Source organism: Hypanus sabinus, chromosome 7, assembly GCF_030144855.1.
Source record: "Hypanus sabinus isolate sHypSab1 chromosome 7, sHypSab1.hap1, whole genome shotgun sequence".
NCBI classification, from domain to species: domain Eukaryota; kingdom Metazoa; phylum Chordata; class Chondrichthyes; order Myliobatiformes; family Dasyatidae; genus Hypanus; species Hypanus sabinus.
In genome coordinates, this window is record NC_082712.1 from 151201826 (window position 1) to 151219255 (window position 17430).

The following is a 17430-nucleotide window of genomic DNA, read 5'->3' on the forward strand; positions in this document are numbered from 1 at the left end:
GAGATTCCTCCGTTTATTTTTAGCGCAGTTTTCGGCTACAAAGATCTAGCGCTGCGTAGACTAACCCTTGCTGCTTACTGGCACGGGTACTTCTACGTAAGGTAGACGTGCATACAACTTAGTATTGGCGCAATCGTGACATTTGTCAGTGCAGAACGTGATGTAGATGTTAATATTGAGAAGACACTGGAAGGTCCATTCCGCTCATCTCCCAAGTTTTTTTTTAAACTTCTCACCTAAAAATTTAAAATGCACGTGAATTAAGAGTAAGTTATGAACAATATTTTAGGTGGAATCAAGCGTGGGGAAATTTCTCACCGTGTCTCACCTGCTGAGTATTTACAGCACTTGTCTTTATCACAGATTTCTGCTTTTTGTAGATTTTTTTTTTGCTTTCATTAGCAGTAAGTTTAGTGAGGATGTTGGTAATGGAGATGTGGAGAAATTTAACTCTGGTTTGTAACATTATACAGAAATACAATCAATGGCCATTTTATTAGCTATCTCCTATAGCACACAAAGCGGGCACTGAGTGTATGATCCTGGTCTTCTGCTGCCCTAGCCCATCCATTTGATGTGTTATGCATTAAGAAATACTCCTCTAAACAACAACTCCTGTCTTTGATCACGTCTACATGCTTTTATGTATCAAGTTGCTGCCATGTGATTGGCTGATGAGGTATTTGCATTAAGGAGCAGGTGTACCTAATAAAATGTCAACTGAGTGTATATCATAGCAACATCAGTCTACTGAGCTTTGCCTCCAAAATTAATTGCATTGGCATGAATGCTTTTAGCGCTATTGATTGGGATGAATTTCTTAGCTCGAGTCTCCAAAATTTGTTTTGTTAGTGTTCTTTGTAAACTTGGCATGGTGCTGGTTAAAGAATATAACTTTAGCTACAATGACCTGGAATTTGTAGCTTTAATGTTGGCAAAACTATCAATACCATGTCAAAATGACAGCAGTTTCTTGTGCCACATTTCAATTAAACATAGAAATATGAAAGATAACATCAGTGAATCTCTGCTACCACACAGCTATTGTGCAGATAGAATTAGCTGACAAAAAGAGTTAAGCTTATGTGTGTAGTTTTGTTCTCTCATTGCATTATTAAAAACTAATTTTAAAATTATATTTCATCTTCCTTAATTTTGTACTTAGGTTCTGATCTTTTATTTAAAGTATGATTTTAGTACTACTTTACCTCCTAGTTTGCTGACTGAAATTCTATACGTACATTGATTGGCTTCATACCCAACTTGATGGCATTCCTTAAATGCAATTGCCACCACTAGATTTTAAATACAGTGAAATGGGGAAAGCAATGGTATCGAGCCTGGTATATCTTCAAGGATAGCTATCACTGCGATCAGCACTTTCGTGCTACCGGCAAAATATAGGAATTGCTTTGATTTTGTAGTGTGTGATTCTTTTCATGAAATTGTTAATTACCTTAATAGTAAAGGCACATTCATGAAACTTATTAAAATGTGAATTAAAGCTTGGGAAAATTTCAGTCATTTGGTATAGTGGAAGACGATCTAAGTACCTGACCGGATAGGATCTTGTCTGAATAGTATTACTGACTGCATCAAAGCTGATGTCAATGATCTTATCCAGCATTCGATAACCTTTTTGTCAGTTTGTAAGATGCCAGCAAAGATCCATGTTATACATATCTGGACATTATGGACAGTAAAGTGACAGTTCGTAGTACAGTTTCCAGTAAGGGATCTCAAGATCAGGGTATAATCTGTATGTCTCCATCAAGATATCAATTTATAGCATTTCCATTGATAGCTTCATGGGAAGTATAATGTTGTTTGTTTATAGGTTCCATATCCATGGCAACCATTCACTAACAAAAAGGGCAGCAAAAGGGGATGAATTAATGTGAAGCTTGTACTGCCTCACCACCCCGGACATGCCCTCTTCTCATTACTACCATAGGAAGAAGAGGTAAACAAGCCTTAAGAGACACACTCAGTGTTTTATTGCACTCTACTACTGCCAGAAAACAACACATTTCATGTCAGTGACAATAAACCTGATTCTGATTCTGTTTAAAGCACAACATTTGGATACTTAACAGAATGAATAAAATCTGTAATCAATGGCAACAAAAATGAATAGAGCAGACCAGCTCCAGAGGGGCCACTTAGCCCGCAAAGTTATGTTGATCTTAATGCCAGTTTATACTAAATGTACTCCTCCTGTGCTTCATTCCTATCTCTCTCTTGCCTTCATATTCATGTGCCTATCTAAATACTCCACCAAGCTGCCTGATTCCGCTCCCACCCAAGTAACATATTTCAGCACTCTCTGCTTTAAATAAAGCTTGCCCCTCATGTCATTTTAAAACTTAACCTTAAAAGCATATCCCCTGACATTTCTGCCCCAGGGTAAAGCTTTTGACTGCCCAGCCTCTTGTAATTAGTAAAAAAAAAACAAACACTATCATATTTCCCCATAACCTCCAATGCTCTAAGAACAACCCAAGTCTCTCTAACCTTTTATTATAGCTCTTGCTCTCTAATCCAGACAGCATCTTGCACAGTCTCCACATCCTTCCTACAGTGGGCATTTCAGGACTGTATGCAATATCCCAAGTGACTAAAGTTTTATATAGCTTCAGCATTACTTCCTTACATTTATATTCAATACCTCTACCAATGAAGACAAGCTTGCCATATGCCTTAATTAACAACCTATCTACTTACATAAGTTACTGAGTGAATGATGGACATGGATCCTAAAATCCTTTTGTACTTCAATATCCTGCCTCTCATTTGGCTTCCCCACACCTACCCAAATTAAACTCCATTTGCCTCTCCTTTGCCCAGATCTTATAATTGGTCTATATCTCACAGTTTTCTTTCATAGTCCTTTACATTGTCCGCAGCTCCACCAATGTTGGTGTCATTTGCAAATTGGCTGATCCATCTATCTACATTTTCATACAAATCATTGATGTATATAATGAACAACAATGATCCCAGCACCAATTCTTGTGCAACACCGTTGTTCACGGACCTCCAGCCAGAATAACAGCCTTCCATCACTTCTCTCTGTCTGCCATGGACAAGCCAGTTCTGAATCCAAACTTGTAATTCACCCTGGATCTCATGCATCTTTATAAAGCCATAGAACACAACAGCAAGAAACAGGCCCTTCAGCCCACCTAGTCTGTGCTGAATTATTAATCTGCCTCATTCCAAAATACTGCACCCGGACCATAGCCCTCCCATCAATCTACCTGTCCAAATTTATCTTAACTGTTGAAATTGAAACCACATCCATCACTTCCGCTAACTTGTTCCACATTCTCACTGCCCTTCGAATGAAAAAGTTCCCTCTCATGTTTCCGTTACACATATCACCTTTCACTCTTAAACCTTGGCCTCCAGTTCTCATGTGGAAAAAGCCTACTTGCATTTACTGTATCTATATCCCTCATAATGTTGTTTACAAATTATCTTCTGAATCAATCTTCCATGAGGAAACTCATCAAAGGCCTTACTAAAGTGTATGTGGATAATGTCCACTGCCTTAACCTCATCAAGCTCCTTTGCCATCTAAGAAACCCATTCACATTTGTAAGGCATGATCTACCCTGCCCAAAGTCATACCAACTGTCGCTAAGCAGACTATCTTTACAAATGCACATAGACTCCATCTCTCAGTATTCTCTCCAGTAGCTTTCCTATCATTGAAGTGAGACTAACTGGCCTATAATTACCTGGATCCTTCCTATTTCCTTCCTTGAAACTTGTTGCTAGTGAGGATACAAAAATCTTTGTCCAGGCCCCAACAATCTCCTCACTTGCTTCTCTCAATACTGGAGGATAGATGCCATCAGGTCCTGAGGACTTAACCACTTCAATGTTTTTCAGAAGACCCACACTACCCCCTCCTTAATCTCAAAACAACACAGCATATTAGGATAATTTTCCCCACTCTGCCTTGACTATCCTCAAAATCCTTCTCCTCAGTAAATACTGATACAAAAAATATTCATTTAATGCATCAGTCACATGCTCTGACTCCAAGCACAAATTCCTTCCCTTAATGTTGGGTCAATTTACCCTCCCCTCAGTTGTCCTCTTTTTTTAAATAGAAAATAAAATACCTATAACGTACGTATAAGTATAAAATGCCTTGGGATTCTCCTTGATTCTGATTGCCAATGACATTTCATGGCCTCTTTTGGCCTCCTGAATCCTCTGCTTGAGAACTTTTCTGCTATCTTTAAATTCCACAAGGGCACAGTCTAATTTCAGCTTTCTAAACCTTATATATACTTCCTTTTTATTCCTAAATTTAAGGTTTTGAGTCATACAAGATTCATTCACGGCCATCTGAAGTATCTTACTATCTTAGACTTTACTCCTTACTGGAATAGAGTACTGAACTATGATCAGCTGGTCCCTATCATGGTGGGTGATTTCAACCAAGGCAGCTTGAAGAATTCTCTGAGTAACTACCACCAACATATCACATTTAACCACTTATACAACCAACAAGAACACTTAACATACCATCTCACATACATATTTTGGAAAGTCCAATAACCTAGCTGTACTTCTACTCCCGGTGCATAGGCAGAGACTAAACCCTGCAGCACTAGTGGTGAAGATCAAGAGGAAGTGCATACGGGTCTATATTGAGTCAGTGGATTGGACAAAATTCAGAGATTCATATTTGAATCTGAATAAATATATCACAGTTGTCATCAACTTAAAGACCTGTAAGGATGAGTATGGACCTTCGAGAACATACTGAATATAGCCAAACCAAAATCAGTGGATGAATCAAAAGATTCATAGTCTGCTGAGGGCTAGGTCTGTGGCATTCAAACCCAGTCATCTAGAACTAACCAAGAAGAACAAATACAACCTACAGTTGGCTACTTTAAGAATGAAAAGCAATTCTTATTGAAGTTAGAGATGGATTTGAATACGCATCAGCTCTGGCAGGGTTTGCAGGCCATTACTTCCTACAAGGTGAAACGTAATGACTGAGAAGCTTCACTCCTGGATGAGTTCAACACTTTTTATGCATGCTTCCAAAGGGAGAATAAAACTACATCCATGTGAATCCCTGCAGCATCTGGTGACCCTGCGATCTCTGTCTTGGCGGCAGACATCAGAACATCTTTCGAGAGAGTGAACCCTTGCGAGGCATCTGATGGCCCTGATGGTGTACTTGGTAGGTGATTGAAAACCTGTGCCAACTGTCTAGCAGATCTTCAATCTCTCACTGCTGTAGTGGGGGCTCCCATCTGTTTCAAAAGGGTGACCATCATACGATTTCCCGAGAAAAGCAGGGGTGAGCTGCTTCAATGACTATTGCCCTGTGACGCTCACATCTATTCTGATGAAGTGTTTGAGAAATTGGTCATGGCTGGAATCAACTCTTGTCAAAAGATGCACCTGAACCCACTGCAATTTGCTAATCACTACAATAGGTCTATAGCAGATGCCATCTCACTGGCTCTCCACTCAACCTTGGATCACCTGGACAATAGTAATACCTAGCTCAGGCAGCTGGTTGTTAATTACAACTCAGCATACAACACAATCATACTCTCAATTCTGATCAACAATTTCCAAAACCTGGACCTCTGTACCTCCCCCTGTAACTGGATCCTTGACTGACTCACCGGGAGAACACAGTCAGTGTAGATGCAAAATAACATTTCCCCCGCTGACAATCGACAACTGAATGTTAAAAGGACTGAACAGATTAGATATTGCAAAGTTATTTCCCATGGTAGGGGTGTCTAGGACAGGAGGGCATGATGTCAGAATTGAAGGATGTCCATTTAAAACAGTGATGCAAAGTTGGCACGGACTAGAAGGGCTGAGATGGCCTGTTTCTGTGTGGTAATTGTTATAAATGGTTATAAAATAACTTTAGTCAGAGGATGGTAAATCTGTGGAATTTGTTGGCACAAAAGGCTGTGGAGACCAAGTCATTGGGTGCATTTAAGAGCTAGATAGGGTCTTGATTAGCTAGGGCATCAAAGTGTATGGGAAGAATGCAGGGGAGTGGGGATGACTGGAAGAACTCGATCAGCCCATGATTGGTGGAGCGACTCAATGGGCTGAATGACCTACTTCGGCTCCAATACCTTATGGTCTTATGGACTCTGGCACACCCAAGGTGATGAGCTTAGCCCACTTCTTTATTCCTTTTACACCTATGACTGTGTGGCTAGGCACAGCTCAGATGCCATCTATAAACTTGCCAATGACGCAACTATTGTTAGCAGAACTTCAAGTGGTGACAAGGAGGCATACAGGAGTGAGATAGATCAGTGGGTTGGGTGTCGTCACAACACCAGCCTTGCACTCAGCATCAATAAGACCAAGGAATTGATTGTGGACTTCATGAAGAGGAGGTTGAGGAACACTCCAGTACTCATTGAGGGATCAGAAGTGGAAATAATAGGTAGTTTCCAGTTCCTGGGTGACAACATTTTTTTAAGATCTATCCTGGGCCCAATATAGTAATGTAATTTAAAGAAGGCATGACAGTGGGTATATTTCAATAGGGGTTTGAGGATAATTGGCATGTAACCAAAGACTCAAGCAAATTTCTACAGGTATATCATGGAGAACTTTCTAACTGGTTGTATCACCGACTGATATGGAGAGTCAACTGCACAGGATTGCTAAAAGCTGCAGAAATTTTTAAACTCAACGAGATCTATCACAGACACCAGCCTCCCTAGCATTCAGGACATCTTCAAAAAGTGATGCTTCAAGAAGGCGGCAGTCACCATTAAGGAGCCTCATCATCCAGGATGTGCCCACTTCTCATTGCTTCCATCACGGAGGTGGTACAGGAGCCTGAAGACATATACTCAACATTTCAGGAGCCCTCCACCATCAGATCTCTGAATGGACAATATTGTCAGTTTTTTTAAAGCTTTCTTTTAGCACTACTTATTTCATTTTAGTTTTATTTATATTTACTGTAATCTTATAGTTTTTTATTATTATGTATTGTAGTGTACTACTGCCACAAAACAGTAAATTTCATGACATATGCCAGTGATATTAAACCTGATTCTGATACTTCGTACAGTTTTCATTGTCAGGCATGGGCTTATCCAACCGTAGGTGCTCCCAGTCAATGCCTGTTAGCTTTGGTCTTACCTTCCACTAATTTAATACCTTCCCACAAGATCTAATTTTATCCTAACTCATAACTATCTTAAAACATAATGAGGTGTGATTATCCACAAAATATTCATCCAATATCCTGTCTGTTGCCTGGCCAGGCTCATTTCTCAAAAGTAGGTCCAGTATGTTTTCCCTTCTAGTTGGACTCTCCATATACTGTTTCACAAAACCCTCCTGAATACAATAACAAATATCTCAATCCAGACCTCTTTTATTAAGTTAAGTTCTAATCGATACTACGGGTTAAAATCCCCAACTCTGATAATCCTTTTGTTCCTGCACCATTCTGTAACATGTTTACGTATCTGTTCCACCAGCTCTCAGTAGCTTTTGTGGGGGGGCCTTACTATGCTTACTATATAATTGCACCTTTCGTAATTCATGACTCTGTGCATGATGCCTCCAGTATGTCTTGTTTTAGTACTGCTCTGCTATTCTCCGTTATCAGTAGTGCAACCCTCCCACCCCATGTATCATGTCTAAAACAACAAAACCCAGGAATGGAGAGTTACAAGTCTCGACCCTCACAAAATCAGCTCTTTATAATGTGTATTTCCAACTAATGATCAAGACTCTAAAACCATTTCAACCCATCAGTCTCATCTCATTTATTAGCCTATCCCTTGCTGTCCTTCCTTTCAGACTGATTTGACAGACCATCTTTATTGTCCCCAACCCTGGCACCTGCTGCCCTGCTACTATAGTTCCCATTACCCCTGTTATTCTAGTTTAAACCTTCCTGACTACCATTAGCAAACCTCCCAATGAGGATATCAGTTCCCCTCCAACTCAGGAGCAAGCTGTATAAAATAACCTTCTTTTAAAATCTTATTATACATCCTCTGATGCTTATTCAGAATATTGTCCTGACATTTGTTAGAGAACAGGTATATTGACCATTTTGAAAAAAAAACACTTATTCTTAAGTCTGTCAGAAGAAAATACTTCACAAACTCAAGGCAAGTCACTGTTCTCAGAAAATAATATTTATTTTGTTTTAATTTAGGAGCTGACATCACTATAATTGATCTCTGCAGATAAACATTTATTGCAGTGTTTCACAATCACTCTGTTCACCACAATCTTACTTATTGCAAACTTGTACAAGAGCTGTATTTTTGAAGGATTTACATTTTGATCTCCAGTAAAAGAAGAGTTAAATAATTTTTAAACAATGACTCAGTGTACCCTTGATTGTCAGAGTAATATTATTTAAGTTAAAGTAGGAAAACTTGATGAGTCAAATACAGAGTGAAAAAATATAAAACTATCTTGACAGATGAACCCATTTCAAATATACAGTATCTTCCACATTATTTGTGAACATTTTAATATTAGGGTTCTATTTTTATCTGTTTCTTCAGGAAGCTTGTGACAAAATGCACCAAGAGTTACATGGCTGAATGACTGCTCAGTAATGTTGTCTGCATATTTAAAATTGACTAAAATGTAATATGGTAGCATGCTATGAGAAAATCAAGGGCTCCATAACTGTACAATCTGAGAGAAAAAGAGAGTGGATTTTACAAACATTAAGCAACTGTCCTCCTGTTGTTTTTGGGTACCCACAGAATTATAACATTTAGAAAGAACAAGACTGCTGAGAAGCTTGGTTTCGTGCCCAAAGCCTTTGGGAAAATAAAACAGTCAAAGCCTGTAAAGTTCAAAACTATGAAAAGTGTACTTCAACTATGCAAACAAAGAAAGAACTGCTACAATCAAACTCCTACTGTGTCAAGGCAATTCATGTTTCAATAAACAACAACACACACAAAATGCTGGTGGAACACAGCAGGCCAGGCATCATCTATAGGGAGAAGCGCTGTCGACGTTTTGGGCCGAGACCCTTCGTCAGGACTCATGTTTCAATAACTATGTTAGCACAAGCTTTCAACAAAGCGATGTAAAAACAGGACAATCAAAAGGAACGCAAGTCCTGAAATTTGCATTTTCCTACTTGAAATGTAACACAATCATAAATACAGTAGATTCTAGTTAATTGGGCTATCAGTTAATTGTGACAGCCACTTATTTGTAACAATTCTTAAAGAACTAAAACTGATCAAGGGAACAGCCAAGGTTCCATTCATTTATTTGGGACACCATGCCATTTAATTGGGACAGGAGACTGTCACTGAATAGTTTCTAAGCAGCATGAGTCGTGTGCACTTGTGTGGCCATTAGATACTACACCATGCTCAGTTTTTAAACAGTGTCAGCTACATTCAAAAACCAGTGATTTTTCTCACTAATAAGCAGTCAAACAATTCAGAACTATTTTGTTCTCTGTGGTTTCAAGTACTGAGGCTTGAAGATGCCAGGAATTGCCAGGAGTGAAAACTACCTTTTGACAACTTAGGAAGTAAAAAGAATTTGAAGATAATGACAATTATATTGAATGTTACAATGCAAATGAAAATTTCAAGGATGAAATACTTGAAAACATTGTCTGAAGGCAGTACATTATCTGTATTAGGTGTCTACACTGAGTTTGCTCATTTATAGTCAATCCAGAGAACACAGTTGAGTATACTGAATGAATTCCTCCTCAATAAATATTAGGAATTAATACACAGTTTTCTGGTACTGTAGTAATATTGGCGATGTTCTAATTTGTTCTGTATTTCATTTAAATACCTAATTTGTTACTCAATTGAATGGTAGTTTGTATTTTTTTATATACCTTTTTAACTGTTTCCTTTTTTAACTTCGGTTAATTATGTCAGCCACTTAATTGGGCCAAAATGTACTAGTCCCGATGTGTCCCAATTAACCAGAATCCACTGTATATAATTCTATTCTAATTACCTATTTTAACTGAAACCTGTCATAAATATAATCCCATTGTAACTATTGACCAGCTGGAACAGAAGTCAAACTCTACCTTTAAAACTGCACCACAGTTACCCAACAGGGGAGCCGTAGTGCGCGCTGAAGTTCTGTTTCTACAGACTGAAAGATAGGGAGTATGAAATTTAGCAATAGATCAATGGAAAACTGCTGTTATATCTGTTTATGGCTAAGTTGGTTCTACCTTGAAAGTAAGATCTCTTGGTCATCCACTCAGAGTAGGGTGAGCTCATCAGTCAACAGCAGACGATGACTAGAGCAGCACTTAAATTGATGGATTTGGAAAAGAGTGACTCACAAGAAATTATACCTCATCAGATCATTGGCAGATTGGCCCATGGGATGGTTATGGAAATGCTGAGATCAGTTTGTACCTAAGTGAATAGAGAGCAAGGTAAGGCTAACGTATTAGAACTATTGTAATTTCTTAACCCCAAATAAAAATATTTCATCACAGAATAAAGAATTCACAATTACAGTCATTTATTAAAAGTTTTTAAAAGCTTAATCTTCAGTAACATTTTTCAATTTATGTCAGCAAGTTCATTTATTTGTGGGGACTTGCGGCTTATATCCAGAATATTCTGTTAAGTATTCGCAGAGGATATACAGCAAAATGAAGAAATGTGTGTAAGTTCACATATTGTGCTCCATAAAATTCTGATCCATTGTTTAATATTCCATTTTAAGAATATCACCCTCCATCATTTTGTTTTCTCAAATTCTTTCTGTTTTAATTCCTCGTCTTCTTGAAACATATTGAGCACATCGCAGTTAAGTGCTTATCTCTGATGCACTTGCTTGTTTCATTCACCTCAGTATAAATACCAATAAATAGAGAATGCTTTAACCCAATTAAGGATATTTTCGGTAACATATATTGCATTTCTCTTTGTGTGCTGCCATTTGACATAAATGATCATATTGTCATGCACAGCAGCTGCTTTGTGGATTACCCTTGTGGTCCCAGTGCAGCACTAACATCAAGAACAAATGTCTTCTGTTATATCTCTAAGGTTCCTTCCTCATTCTTTTCCTATTGCTTATTTCCATACTAACTCCCTTGTGACCTAACAAGTGGCCTTTGGTTTGTTACTGGACCTATGGTCTTGGTCTCCATCCAAGCTTTTTCAATCAGGATGTCTAACCTCATCCTCAATAAGCCAGCATATTTTCTATTGCTGCGTTTTACTTCTCAGAAAGTAAAAAAATATATATATTGCTGTTCAAATCAATCATTTACAACTTAGGAATACAAGTTAAAAATCAAGCTTGAAGGAAAATTGCTTCCCTTATAATAAACCATTTAAACATATCCCAGTGCATAGCATGCAATGAAAATGAAAGCATATGCACTGGCAAAAACAAATTATGAAACTGCCAAAGGAATTTCATTTCCCAAATCTATAACACCTATAATGTGACATTTTGAGAAATGAAATCTTAATTTTTATACAATTTGTAACATCCTATAATATACAGTATACACAAAATGGAGACATCTTGACCTCTTTGATGACTCAGTAATAACACAACAGTGACATGGAACAAGAAAAACTAGGAAGTTTTCATGAATGTTGTATGGAGGCATTTGAAATGATATACTCAGTATATAGAATAAGATAGATGATCATTTAACACAGTTAGGAATGGCATTATGACATTGTGGGCATCACTGAGTTGTGGCTAAAGATAATCATAGTTGGGAGCAGAACATTCAAGGATACACATTGTATCAAAAAGATAGGCAGGTAGGCTGAGGAGGTGGCATGGCTCTGTTGGTAAAAATTGAAATAAAATTCTAACAAAGAGGTGACATAGGTTTGCAAGAAGTAGATTACTGGTGGATAAGATACTACAAGGATAAAAAGACCCTGATGGGAGTTATATACAGGCCACTGAATAGTAGCCAGGATGTGGGGTGTAAATTTCAATGGGAAATACAAAAGGCATGTAATAATGGCAATGTTATGTTAATCATGGAGGATTTCAATATGCAGGTAGATTGGGAAAATTGTTTTGATGCTGGATCCCAAGAGAAGGAATTTGTAGAATGTCTACAAGATGGCTTTTTAGAGCACCTTATGGTTGTGCCCACTAGGGGAAAGGCAGTTCTAGATTGGGTATTCTGTAATGAACCATATTTTATTAGGGAGCTTAAGGAGAGGGAACCTTTTGGAGGTAGTGATCATAATATAGAGTTCACCCTGCAGCTTGAGGGGGAGAAGATAAAGTCAAATGCATTTCAGTGGAGTAAAGGGAATTATAGAGACATGAGAGAGGAGCTGGCCAAAGTTGATTGGAAGGGGACAGCAGAAAAGCAATGGTTGGAGATTCTGGTTCAATTTGAAAGGCACAGGAAAGATGAAGCAGTATTGTAAAAGGAGGATGAGGCAACCATAGCTGACAACAGAAGTCAAACACAGCATAAAATCACAAGAGAGGGCATATATTATAGCAACAATTAGTGTATGTTAGATTGGCTGAATGGCAGGAGGTAAAGAGTTGGAATAAAGACCTATTCTTGTTGACTTTTGGTGACTAGTGGTGTTTTGCATGGGTCAGTATTGGACCGATCCCTTCTTTTCACATTATGTGCCAACAATTTGGACGATGGAATTGATAGCTATGTAGCCAAGTTTGTGGACGATATGAAGATAAGTGTAGGGATGGTTAGTTGTGAGGAAGCATTGAGTCTGCAGAAAAATTTATAACGATTGGGAGAATGGGCAAAGAAGTGGCAGATGGAATATAGTGTAGGGAAGAGTATGGTCATGCACTTTGGTAGAAGGAATAAATGCGGTGACTATACTCTAATTGGGAAGAAAATTCAAAAATCAAATGTTCAAAAGGACTTGGATTTCTTGTGCAGGATTCCCTAAAGATTAACTTGCAGGTTGAGTCAGTGATGAGGAAGGCAATATTAACATTCATTTTGAGAGGACTAGAAAATAACAGCAAGGATGTGATGCTGAGGCTTCATAAGGCATTGTTCAGATCCGTCTTGGAGTGCTGTGAACAGATTTGGTCCACTTACCCAAGAAATTATGTGCTGACATTGGAGAGGGTCCAGGAATGAAAGGGTTAATGAATGAGGCACATTTGATGGCTCTGGGCCTGAACTCACTGGAGTTTAGAACAATGAGGGGTTATCTCATTGGAACCTATCAAATATTGAAAGGCCGAGATAAAGTGGATGTGGAGAGGATGATTCTTATGGTGGGAGAGTCTAAGACTAGAGGACACAGGCTCAGGATAGAGGGATGTCCATTTAGAACAGAGATGACGAGGAATTTCTTTAGTCAGAGGGTGGTGAATCTGTGGAATTCGTTGTCAATGACAGCTGTGGAGACTGAGTGAGTGTATTTAAATCTTTGGGCACCAAAGATTACAGGGAGAAGGCAGGAGAATGGGTTTAAGAGGGATAATAAACCCACCATGAAGGAATTCTGACCATATGTCTTTTGGTCTTGTATATGATTTGGGTTATTGCTTGTATAATGGTGAGTGAAATGAGTAATTATAATTTTACCCTGTTTTGAAAGGATAGTGGAAAAACATCGATAGCCTTCATGACTGAGATCACTATTTAGAAAACTCTATTTTCAACTTTAGGTATAAAGTCAATGGAAGATTCATCTGGACTATGGCTATTTCCACAGCTGACTAACAACTGAAAATTGACTATTTGTGGTTGTTGATTACCAATAATTCCACTATGGGTAGCTGGAGAAATTATGGTACTCGGAGAATCGCCCTTCACAAAAAATAAACTTCACCAATATTATGGCCCAGAAAATAAACGGAAAGATGATAGAGTAGGAGGAAAGGAGGTTTGGAATCAGTGACAAAAGTTCACTTTTGAAGAACACCAAGAGCTGTGATCTGGATTGTTTTAGATAATTTCATCTTTACAACAGGCATTTATATAGTTAAATCCAGAACTATATCTTTATGCAAAGTAAATCATTTCCATGTTAGTAACCACACAGTAAATATACAGTATATAAACTTTGTAGGGACTTTATTCGGTACCTCCTGTACCTAATAAAGTGGCCATTGAATGTATGTTCATAGTCTTCTGATGCTGTAGCCCATCCACTTCAGGGTTCAAAGTATTGTGCATTTAGTGATGCTCTTCTGCACGCCACTGTTGGAATGTGTGATTATTTGGATTACTGTCGCCTTCCTGTTGGCTTGAACCAGTCTGGCCATTCTCCTCTGACCTCTCTCACTAGGAGGCATTTTTACCCACAGAAGCGCCACTCATTGGATGAGTTTTATTTTGTTTCTTGCATCTTCCTCTGTAAGTTCCAGAGACTGTTGGGCATGAAAACCCCAGGAGATCAGCAGTTTCTATGAAACCATCCTCTCTGGCTCCAACAATCATTCTACAGTCAAAGTCACTCAGTTCACATTTCTTCCCTATTCTGATGTTTGGTCTGAACAACAACCAAACCACTTGACCATGTCAGCATTCTTATTTCTTTGCATTGAGTTGCTGCCTCATTAAGAAGCAGTGTACAGGTGTACCTAATGAAGTGGTAATTGAGTGTGTGTTTATTTTTGCACTTCAGCTTGTCTGCAAAAATAAATCCCAAACTGAACTGTCCCAGTTATGAGTGACACGTGTGATCAGGAAGGATAGGCCCAGGAAGATATTAAGTATAGGTGTGGACTGGTCAGTGTAGATGTGGAGGGTTGGATGGCCTGCTGCCATGCTTTATGACTTAATGGCTCTAGAACTTAAAGAAAATATTTGACAAATAATTCATTGAGATGCATTAAATCTAAGGGCCCAGCTAAAAAGCGGAGCATGGTTTTACTGCAGAATCCACAGAGCTACATCAATGAAGTGTAGCTTTTGCAACATAAGGTAATTAGGCAATGATTTTATTTTCAATTTAAAACATGTATTTATATAATTTGATTTTACAGTCATATTCTCTTACAGATTTAAATTACTGAGAAATAAAATGGTAAACAACAAATAAGTTTCAGACTCAAAGGCACTTGTGTAATCAACTGGAATTGGTTTATTCCATGCATGACTCCAAAATAATGATAATTGGTAAATAAGTTTGTGGGTCAGCTAAAAGTACTGAATGTTTTGAATATAGTGCCCTTAATGCAGCTACAGACTAGATTCCTGTGGAGAACTACATATACCTGTCTGGACATGCCCCCCCCCCCCCCACCACCGCTGACTGCTCCTGTGGCTCCTCCCACAGACCCCTGTATAAAGGCGATTGGAGGCACTGCTCCCCCCTCAGTCTCCGAGATGCTGTGCTCCATTTTGATGCTAATAAAAGCCTATCATTCGCCTCCCGTCTCCGAGAGCTATTGATGGTGCATCAATTCCTAAGTGAAGTACTTCAGTGAGGGTAGGGCTTCGATTAGATTAGTAAATACATTAATTGAAACAGACTTGTTTGGGCAGGTACTGTTTGTAGTATGTGCAAGTAGATCAAAACTACTGGGATTCATGCTGACCATATTTGTATTAAGTGTCTACAATTTTATGAACTTTGGTTCAAAGTTAAAGAGTTGGAGTCCAAGATTTGGACACAGTGATGTACTTTGTTTCAGTAAGTTGTTATATCTCTTGGATTCAATATAGTAGAAATAGCCACACTGGAGAGACTGGTAGTTTAATATAAGTTAAACATGTATGAATATCCGAAAGGTAGCATTGGAGGAATTTCATAACTTGCACCTGTCTAATGGTGTTCTTCCCAATTGTGCGGAGGGGAGCAGGAACTGTTAGGAGGAAGACTAAACTGATCTCAGAATTATGATACAAGGGCAATACTGGCTGGATACAGCCAAAGACTGGAACATGTAGAGTCCTTGTGGTAGAGCTAAGAAGCAGCAAGTGTCAAAAGACCCTGAAGGGAGTTGTATATGTGCCTCTGTACTGTAGCTAGGATGTGGGATACCAATTACAATGGGAGATAGAAAAGCTGTTTTCAAAGAGTAATGTTACGATAGTCATGGGGATTTCAGTATGCAAGCAGATTGGGAAAATGGGGTTCATCATGGATCTCATTACTATTGCTGTTGCTATTACTAAGGATAAAGTACTTAGGAAGCTGAAAGGTCTGAAGGTAGATAATTCAGCAAGGCCAGATGAACAACACCCCAGAGTTCTAAAAGAGGTAGCTGAAGAGACTGTGGAGACACTAGTAATGACCTTTCAAGAATCACTAAATTTTGGAATGGTTGAAGAGGAGTGGAAAATTGAAAATATCATTCCACTCATTAGGAAGGGCGGAATGCAGAAGAAGGGAAATGATAAGCCAGTGTGCCTGTCTTAAGTGGTTGGTTGGAAAGATGTTGAAGTCTGTTATTCAGGATGAAGATTCAGGGTACTTCGAGATGCAAGATACAAAAGGCTAAAGTTAGCATGGTTTCATTAAGGAGAAATATTGCCAGACAAAATTGATGGAATTCTTAGCGGAAGTAAGCAGGGTGGGCAAAGGAGAGTCAGCGAATGTTATTCACTTGGATTTTCAGAAGGCAGTTTACGAAGTGCCAAACATGAGGCTGATTATCAAGTTAAAAGCCATAGTCTTACAGGAAAGATACATGGAAAGAAAATTGGATGACTGGCAGAAGGCAAAGAAAGGGGACTTTTCTAGTTTGCTGCCAGTGACTCGTGGTGTTCTATAGGGGTCAGTGTTGGGACAACTGCTTTTCATGTTATATGTTAATGATTTCAATAATGGAATTGATGGCTTTGTGGCTATATTTGCAGACAATACAGAGATAGGTGGAAGGGCAGGTAGTGTTGAGGAAGCAGGGAGTCTGCAGAAGAAATTGGATAGATTGGGAGAATAGGCAAGAAAGTGGCAGGTGAAATATAGTGTAGGGAAGGGTGTGGTCATACACTTTGGTAGAAGAAATAAAGGCATAAACTATTTTCTAAATGGGGAGAAAATTCACAAATCAGAGGTGCAAAATGACTTGGGAATCTTATGCAGGGTTCCCTAAAGGTGCACTTGCAAGTGAAGTTGGTGGTAAGGAAGGCAAATGCAATGTTAGCATTCATTTTGAGAGGATTAGAATATAAGAGAAAAGAGCTAATCCTGCTCCCATGTCTTATGGTTTTATGGAATGTAGTGCTGCCTTTATCATGTGAAAGATTGAGCACAGTTTTCTAAAGTTTTCAAGTGCTTTGTTTCTTATTTAATCTGTATGTAAAGAAAAGTTCAGTGAAGTACCATGATTTGAGTGTTTTGGCCAAAACAGATTTACATCCACAAACACCAATCTAGCGTCCAGCAAATGAAGGACAAAAGGAATAATTGATGCCTACAGTGTTGCTACACAAAATGGATGCTGTATTTTCAGAATCAAAATAAGGATCAGGCATATCATTGGCAT

General features: G+C 38.6%; 1 protein-coding gene across 3 annotated transcripts in view; it reads right to left on the reverse strand.

Annotated features, from left to right (window-relative positions):
- The window catches only part of lrrc4ca (leucine rich repeat containing 4C, genome duplicate a), a 1033148-nt gene that overhangs the window by 114911 nt on the left and 900807 nt on the right, over positions 1 to 17430 (reverse strand). The window lies entirely within an intron of this gene.